Source organism: Citrus sinensis, chromosome 7, assembly GCF_022201045.2.
Source record: "Citrus sinensis cultivar Valencia sweet orange chromosome 7, DVS_A1.0, whole genome shotgun sequence".
NCBI lineage: Eukaryota > Viridiplantae > Streptophyta > Magnoliopsida > Sapindales > Rutaceae > Citrus > Citrus sinensis.
In genome coordinates, this window is record NC_068562.1 from 28,115,397 (window position 1) to 28,123,202 (window position 7,806).

The 7,806-nt window shown below is 32.6% G+C and overlaps 1 long non-coding RNA gene across 1 annotated transcript; it reads right to left on the bottom strand.

Annotated features, from left to right (window-relative positions):
• Nucleotides 1-6,127: 6,127 nt before the first annotated feature.
• On the bottom strand, nt 6,128-7,212 carry LOC127903719 (uncharacterized). Its single transcript, XR_008056501.1, has 3 exons — nt 6,963-7,212; nt 6,798-6,860; nt 6,128-6,287 (listed from the first exon to the last, which is right to left on the bottom strand). It is a non-coding gene; the product is annotated as an uncharacterized LOC127903719 (long non-coding RNA).
• Between the last annotated feature and the right edge of the window lie 594 nt (nt 7,213-7,806).

Consider the following 7,806-nt stretch of genomic DNA (forward strand, 5'->3'; position numbering starts at 1 on the left):
GAAATAAATTTAAAACTTATAAAATTACCAAAAAATAAAAACTATATACACATAGAATATTAAAAATATAAAATTCGGGTACCCGAATTAAAATCTGACCCAGACCCAGACCGGTTGCATCCGGGTAGGGTCCGGTCATTGCAATACCCGAACCTGGCTCGGGGTTTTGCCATCCCTAGTGCATGCTTTGCTTCCTACTCTTTATTGGTTTATTTACTTGCATGTTTATTACTTATGATTTTGTCTTCCGTTAGGCAGTCTTTGGATTTCTAATTAATTTTTATTTTTTTCATTTTCTGCATACAGTTATTTTGATTTTTTTAATTGTCAAAATTTAGAAGCATTTAAGTTTTATAAGGTTATGTTCTACGGCACCTACACTTGATCCTTGCTATTTCATTATAGCTATTAATTATATATATATATAAACTTGACAAAAAAAAATTTCCTTTTCTTTGGGATGGAAGTTTATATTTAATTTCTGTCATTGATAGTTCAGTATTAAGTCAAAGGATAAATTTTTCCAACAAAAAAAAATTATAATTCATTTCCTATGAAATTTTATGTCAAACCAAATAATTAAATTTAATTTCACAATCCTCCTCCTCTCTTTTTTTCTCCCTTCCTTTCTATTTAACTCCTCTCTTTTCCTCTTATTTTTTCAAACTAAACACCACCTAAGTGTTTTTCAACTGTAGTTTTTGCCAAATGAATCCCATTTATTAGATCATTGGCATTTGCACCGGCTAGTAGTGCCTTGACTCCATCATCGTACATTGCACGAGCTATGACAAGCGTATATTTAATGCCTGCAAATAGAAAAATCAAAACCTTCAGATAAGTTATCTGTTGTAATTGGTGTGCTGAAGAATCCAAGCAACCTAAAATTGCAGCCCAAGATCTTTAAATCAAACCAAACAAGATTCTTACGAGAATGGACCAGGATTAAGTCTAATCAACTTTAATCAAACAAAAACAAAGATGAAAATCAAAGCAAGAAGTGAAAGAATCAAGAACAAGATGATTAACGTGGTTCAGCTGATTTGCATCAGCCTACATCCACGGAGAAACAATACAATTAGCTTCTATTGATTATCGAGAAGAATTACAGAGCTTTACAGAGCATATCACATATATCAAGAACAATCTAGATGTGACTTCAACTTCTTTCTATATAGCTCACGGCTTCTCTCTGTTTGTTACACTAGAAACAACTGTTTCAACAGCTCTATAACTGACTTAAAACGAAGCCCATAAGCTCACGTGACGTGCACGTATGATAACATATTTTAATAACCTTGTTTGCACACGTGCAAGGCTTATGACTTGTTAAAATTAACGGCATCTCGTCAAGTCGTTTTAGTGAGTAATTATAAAACCCATCAAAACGCTATACCCCATGTTATTTCGCTTAGACAAAACAAGCCCTAAAACGCAAACACTCAATGTTGTTTTGATTAGCTCTGATTTGCTTCACCAAACACTCAACAATTCTCCACCTTGAACAAATCAACCTGATCATTATTTTTCCTCGACTGGTGTATATCAATAGACACATAGACCAGCCAAGTCCAAGCAAAACTTGAGCCAGATTGCAAATACTTTTAGACTATTATAGTTTGCTGGTTTACCATGCTACCATTTAAATGAGATTTTGTAATCCAGAGTAATAGAAAGATTAAGATTCACCAAGTAACATTCAGTTAGAAGAGTTTCCGCCCACAAACTTTTAGGGAGTTGTGATTGAACCAACACACATCTAACTTTATCCATTAAAGTCCTATTCATTCTCTCTGCTAACCCATTTTGCTAAAGAGTTAGGCTCACTGTTTTATGCCTTGCTATGCCTTCATTTTGCACAATAGCTATTAAATTGTTGATTGCAAAAACTCAAGACCATTATCAGTCCTGAGTTTCTTCACCTTCCTTCCAATTTGATTCTCAACCAAGGACTTCCATTCTCTGAATTTTTCAAACACGTGATCCTTGTACTTCAACATATAAACTTAAACTCTTTTTGAGACGTCATTAATTATTGATAGAAAATAACTATTACCACCTAGTGAAACTATTTAAGCAAGTCCCTTAAAGATTTAAGTGTATATACTCTAATATTCCATTGGTAGTGTCAGAGGAGATCTTAAACCTATTTCTAGTTGACTTTCCGAAAACACAGTCTTCACAAAAATCCAGGTCTGAGATATTTTCATCTCCAAGCACCCATTGTTTCTGCAAGTCCATTAGATCCTTCACACTCATATGCCTAAGTCTCAAGTGCCAGAGTTTAGTTCTATCTTTTCCAAACCCAATAGAGACACTAGACAAACTTGTAATAGCTTCCCCATCTAAGACATATACCTCATTCCTCTTTGTACCTTTCATTACAATTCTAGATCCATTAGTAATCAACAGCCTTCCAAATTCAAGCTTAATACTAAACCCAATATGATCAATAACTTCAAGAGAAATCAAGTTCCTTTTTAGATCAAGAACATACCTAACTTCTATAAGTTCCCAAATGGTCATATCATGTAGTTTAAGACTCACATTTTCCATACCTATGACTCTACATACTGCATTGTTTCCCATCATTACATTCCCTTCATTAATTTCTTAATATTCAGAAAAATAATTCTTATAAGAGCACATATGAAAGGTACATCCAGAATAAAAAATCCATTTACCTCTCTGTATGTCTTCAGTGGCCACATAAACTCATGCTGACTCATATCCCTCTTCTTTACCTGTTGTTGTATCACCATGTTAACCTTTTTTCTTATTCTTCTTCTTAGGGAAATCTTTCTTAAAGTACCCCTCTTTATGACATTGAAAACATCTCAAATTCTGAGGCTTTGTCTTATTCTTTTCTGGTTTCTATTTTTTCTTTCCATCATTCTTGTTAGTTTTGCACTTTTACAATCAAACCTTCACAATTTTCCACGTCCCCTAACTTTTCTGCAACCCCTTTATATTTAAGGCTGCTTTAATTTCATCTAAAGACAATGTTTGTCTCCCATACATGAGGGCATATACAAAATTGGAGTACGATTGTGGCAGTGAACTCACTAGGAGCAAAGCTTTAGCTTCATCATCTAACCCTTCATCTATTGTCTCCAAGGTGTCACAAACTTTATTGAACTCATCAATGTGATCATCAAGAGAGGATCTCTCAACCATTTTTAAGGTAAATATCCTCTTCTTGATAAACAGCCTGTTTGTAAGAGACTTTGTTATGTATAATTTTTTAAGTTTTGCCTATAGCTCAGCAACTGTTTTTTCTTTGGCAACCTCTCTTATAATAGAGTCACCAAAACTCAAGATGATGGTACTTTTGGCTTTCTTGTCGATCTCAGTAGTCTGCTCAGGTGTTTTTTATGATGAAACTTCTTTTCTTTTCTTTTTGGTAACAAGTTTAATTGCATCTCCCAACCCTTCTGTTATCAACAAGGCCTCAATTTTCACCTTCCACATATTAAAGTCTTTCTTCCTATTAAACTTTTCTAGATCAATTTATGTTGTTGCCATACTAGGATCTAATTTTCAAGACAGAGCTCTGATACCAATTGTTGCAATTGGTGTGCTGAAGAACCCAAGCAACCCCAAACTACAACCCAAGTTTTTTGAATTAAACCAAACAAGGTGCTTACGAGAATAGACCATGATTAAGTCTAATCAACTTTAATAAAATAGAGACAAATATGAAAATAAAAGCAAAATGTGAAAGAATCAAGAACAAGATGATTAACATGGTTTAGTTGATTTGCATCAGCCTACATTCATGGAGAAACAATACGATTAGCTTTTATTGATTATAAAAAAGAATTACAGAGCCTTACAAAGCACATGCATAGATAAAAAAGAATCCAAATGTGACTTCAACTTCTCTCTATATAGCTCACAGCCTCCCTCTGTTTGTTACACCAAAACCAGTTGTTTCAACAACTCTATAACTGACTTAAAATAAAGCCCAAAAGCTCACGTGATGTGCATGTATAATAACATATTTTAACAACCTCGTTTGCACACGTGCAAGGCTTATGATTTATTAAAATATAAATGGCGTCTCGTCAAGTTGTTATAGTGAGGAATTATAAAACCCATCGAAACGTTATATGATTAGTATTAAAAATTGTTTAATTATCAAGCGATAATATGTTATTTTATACTTATGTTATAATTTATATTTGTGTTTATGTAATATATTATGAATTATTAATTATGTTTTAAATATATTTAATTTTGTGTATTTTTATGTGTTTATTAGGAAAATTATTAATTTCACGTACTTCGAGGCTCCAAACAGATAAACGGAGGTCAAATTTGGATTCCGGAAGTCCGAAAACCTTAAGATCAGTCAAGATCGGCTTAAAATTGGGCTTGTGTAAAAAAAATTGACTTTTCCTATTGACCGAGCACTGATTGGATGATGAAATGAGCTTACAATAGATATGAGTGCATGAGATAACTGGCAATCTTGACTAAATCTCAACCGTTCATGATTCAATGGCCATGATTGTGCCACGTGGCAATGGTTGGTGAAGCAAGTTGGAGGATCCGAATCTTTGTATTCGGGTCGACCCGATCCACCCATTAACCCGCCAAATCTCAACTGTTCTTTGGGTAAATCGGACGAGTCAAATGATGCCATGTGTGATGTTGACTTTTGAAGTTTGACCAGCCGTTGGATCTTGATCTAAGGGTTGTGAGGAGCACATGCATGAAGCCTATGATGGACCGCAAAGCACTGGATTATGAATTTATTTTTCTATAAATAAAGCCTCATTTTTATGTTTTAATCATCTCTCTACAACTCTCTTCTTCTCAAATTCTCTCCATCTCCTTGTAATCTTGATTTCCAGGTGTGTTTTTAATATTTTGTATAATTATTTTCATTAATAAAATTAGTTTTATTTCCAATTTTAGTTGTTTTTATTTCTTTTAATTATAAGTAATTCAATTTTACTACTTCTTTTTATTTTAATTATGCTTAACTAAATAATATTAGTTAGGGGAAGGTAAAACTCTTAAGAAATAAATATGATTTAATCAAATTCTATGTTTAATTTTATAAATTAAATTATTTTCTATTTAATTTTATACATGTTTTATATTTTGAAAATTTGATTTATTGTAGACAAACAAATGAATTTGGCACAATAAATTCTTAAGATCTTAATATAAGGCATTGTGAAATGGTATTTTGACTTATTGTAGACAAATTAAATTTTGGCACAATAAATACTTAATCCATCATAAAATTAAAGGGAAAATAATAATAATTTGTATAATTAATCTTTTGGGTAATAAATCTAAAATAAATTGGCAAAAAGAATTTATTAAGTTTTATTTATTTCTAAGAGTGGATCCATAACCCTAACTAGTTCAATTCCATAGTTTCATTTAAATTAAGTTGTTTATATTCAAGTTTTAATTTCAATTTTTAAATAAAATAAAATAAACTAATTAAATCTTTTCTCTGTAGATCAACCTCGGACTCACCGAGTTATAATACAACAAGACACTCTTATACTTGGGAGTTAAAATTTACTTTTAAGTTGTGTCATTATACCCCATGTTGTTTCACTTAAACAAAACCAGCCCCAAAACGTAAACACTCAATGTCGTTTTTATCAGCTCTGATTTGCTTCAACAAACACTCAAAATAACCATTGCCTTTTTTATTGGAGATTTTAAATAGCATTGACTAGCCATTTTTTCACCTTGAACTTTGGACCAATCATCTTCAATTACAACACATGTTGGGTGTTCTATTGAACAAGGCATAATATTTTGATCTATGTCATATTCACAATCTTATGTGACCATTAAACGGTGATACTAGACGACGCACACACGCGTGTATAAACACACACATATATATGTATGTATGTGTGTGTGTGTATATATGTATATATAAAATTGAAGAAAGTAATGAAGGAAATCATATGCACTAGAACTGACACGACCTGCCCTGATATAGATGTCGTATTTGAGGCAAATTGTGCGGACTAATAACTAAAACTTGTGGTACAAATTTAATTCATGAAATATGTATATAAATTGGCCTTTCCTATAAACACATAACAACCTCTGTGCCTTTTCTGAAACCATATATGAATTTAAAACTTGCATAGCTTATGTCTTATTGTACATACTGACATTACATGTATATTTACATATAAAACAGAAGCAACATAAACGTGCTCAAAATGCAAGACATGTAGCAATGCGTCTCGTGGCCTAACCTCAATTAACTAGAACTGATCTGCACGAAATCCTGTGGAATCCTGAGTGGAAAGGGGTAAATAGGAAAATAGTGAGCTTGCGGCTCAGTGAGTGGATGTAATTATATATATTAAAATAATAATAATAATAATAATAATAATAATATAGTGTACTAGTGCTTATGCATAATTATGTGGCATAACTCCTCATTGAACATCATACACTAGCAAACATGGAATTCATACATACATACATCACAAAACTTCACCAAATAGCACCCAGGGGAAATAACTCTCAATACTCGCCGGGATCATTATCGCAAAAGTAGAGTGGGGAAAACCTCTCAATACCGAGCGTAATTAAACTATCTCACACGGGTAGAGTAACCTAACTCTCGATACGCATGCGCAGAGTCTACAGGGACGGGTACATATATGGTGACTAGTAATCACATCTCATGACTCAATCAAACATATAATATGCGTACATATAATCATAACATGATAGTAAATCATAATATCAAATATAAATGCTTCATGGAATAAATAATAGTAACAATAGTATCCACTCACAGATCCTATTTCACTCTGGGGTTCGTTGGGGCTCTTGTAGGTTCCTGGATTCTCGAGTTCCTCCTAAAATACATGGTTCGAAAATTAACTGTTAGAACTGATATAAAAACTTATACGTATCATGCAAATAGTAATATAACTGCTCAAATTTCATAAATCTATTACCCACTAATCCAATGGATATAATTCTAACTATCCAATTTTATTTTCTGTAACTTTTCTTTTCAATTTCTCTCTTCCCCACTCTCGGCTTATTTTTTTCCTTCTTCATTTTCTTTTCTTATTTTCTTTTTCTTTTCCTTCTCTTTTCTCTCGGTTTCACTTTTTTTCTTCTCTCGGACTTGCTTTGTTTTTGCTCTTGGTTCTCAAATTTAGTAAATGAAGCAATTCTCAAAATGTTTCATTTTATATAGCCATCGACTGGGCCACCAAATGCAAGCAAGTAGCTCTCACTTTATATAAACATAATCACCACCTCAAGCAAATGGGAGGAACATGCACGTGCCAAGCAAAGAGGTGGAGCAAGCAGCTTGTATTGCATGCAATGGGCAGCTGGCCACTTATTTTCCTAAACACTTTTGGCTTTTTTTTTTTTTCCTCTAAGCGGTGCATGACAGGAACTTTATCCCAAAAGTAATAAATATATACATGAATATATGTGGTATATAAGTTAATAGAATGAGAACCCAACAAAAAAAAAAGAAAAATAAAATATATATATATATATATTCCATTAAATAAGGGCCAAACTTAAATATAGGAAAAATACATACTCCAATACAGTTCATATATGTATTCTGTGAAAATTATATACAATCAAGTTGAAGCTAGAGGGTGATGTAGTGTTACGAAAATAGTAGAGAAAAGCGGTAAAAGCATAAAACAATAGAAGAAAGTGTCTCTCTCATTATATATACACAAAGGTAGCCATTATGTATGATCAAAGCAATGCAACAATAAATATACAAGGAAAACACAAAGGTAGCCATTATGTATGATCAAAGCAATG